This window comes from Mandrillus leucophaeus, unplaced genomic scaffold (assembly GCF_000951045.1).
Source record: "Mandrillus leucophaeus isolate KB7577 unplaced genomic scaffold, Mleu.le_1.0 Scaffold569, whole genome shotgun sequence".
Classification (NCBI taxonomy): Eukaryota; Metazoa; Chordata; class Mammalia; order Primates; family Cercopithecidae; genus Mandrillus; species Mandrillus leucophaeus.
In genome coordinates this window covers 1,260,922-1,262,472 of record NW_012106130.1, presented here as the reverse complement: position 1 = coordinate 1,262,472, position 1,551 = coordinate 1,260,922, and the positions used below count along the sequence as shown (strand labels likewise).

General features: G+C 40.2%; 1 protein-coding gene across 1 annotated transcript in view; it reads right to left on the bottom strand.

Moving 5' to 3' along the window:
• Positions 1-952, bottom strand: part of LOC105552642 (lysozyme-like protein 1) — a 30,828-nt gene extending 29,876 nt beyond the window's left edge. Inside the window, exon 1 of the mRNA XM_011998344.1 lies at positions 775-952. The gene's annotated coding sequence lies outside the window, so the exon portion shown is untranslated. The remainder of the gene's footprint in view (positions 1-774) is intronic.
• Between the last annotated feature and the right edge of the window lie 599 nt (positions 953-1,551).

The following is a 1,551-nucleotide window of genomic DNA, read 5'->3' as shown; positions in this document are numbered from 1 at the left end:
TATGTACATTACAAACGTGAATAGCAAGGGTGGGCAAACCAGGCCCACTTTTGTATGTAAACTTTGATTGAAACATAGCTACACCCATTTGGTAATATATCATTAGTGGCTGATTTCCAACTACAGTGACAGAGTTGAGTAATTGTGTTAGAGGCTGCATAGACCACAAAACTTAACATACTATTATCTGGCCCTTTTCAGAGAAAGCATGCCAGTCCGTGGTGTACAGCATGGTGTTAAGCTGTGAGGGACAGACAAACGAAGTTTAAGATGCAGAGCTAAGGCCAGGCACAGTGGGTGATACCTGTAATCCAAGCACTTTGGGAGGCTGAGGCGGGCAGATTGCTTGAAACCAGGAGTTTGAGACCAGCCTGGCCAACAAAGGTAGACCCTGTCTCTACAAAATATACAAAAATTAGCCAGGCATGGTGGTGTGCGCCTGTGGTCCTAGCTACTTGGGAGGCTGAGGTGGAAGGATCACTTGAGGCTGGGAGGTTGAGGCTATAATGAGCCATGATTGTGACACTGCACTCCAGCCTGGGCAGCAGAATGAGAGACCCTGTCTAAAAAAAAAAAAAGAAGAAAGAAAAAGATGCAGAGCATGCAAATAAAGTTGGTTTCCATCCCCTGCCTTAAAATTTTACTGATCTCAAACAAGTCAAAAGAAAACCTGCAGCATTTATAACCCCAGGCGTCATGTTCCACATCCTTTAAGAATCTGCCATTGCTGGTTCTCAGGGACAGGTGGCTTCATAAGAGTAATTCAGGTCTTACTGAAAAGGCAGATTCCTGGTGCCTGCCCCAGAAGCCGATTTCTCAGGTGAGTCTGCGGAAGAAACACTGCTCCACTTAGTCGGTGACTGGCAGCTCAGGTGAGCGTCCTGTATCCCCTGAAGCCATGTCTGATTCTCACTAGGCGCAAGTAATGCTTTCCTAGCTCAAGAACTATTCTTTAGAATGTCAGAGAAAGAAAAATTCTTAATCCTTTGTTTCTCACCACCTAGAGATGCTAGAATTCTACTTCTTGGGACTAAAAGCTATATCATCCTGCATGCTTGTGTTCTGAGGCAGGTGATAACTGTGTTCTGGGGCTTAATACCTCTTGTTTTTTCTCTTTTCCCCTCAACAAACCTCCTCACTACACAACTTGGCCAGGGCTTCCCATCCAAGTGACAATTCTTCTTTAAGGCAACAGTCTACAAACTTTATCACAAATTCCATTAATAAAGGAAGTTAAGCTTGTATCCTCTTTAGATGGACATTACATTATAAATCATACTTCTGTACCTCTGTACTAATATGCTACGTAAATTATCAACATACACAAAACTAAAATTTGAAAATTAATGACGTAGAGGTGAAATTAACATTAAAAATTTATTAACAGCACATTTCTTTGCTATGGTCAAATTATTATTAATAAAATATTTTTGCAATAACATGATTTTATTATTTTTGAAAAATTTGGTTTAACACTTTGTGAATCAATAACTAAAGAGCTGTTTTCAAAGTCTATTTATTTCAATGTTCAAATTTAGTGACATGTTTAAA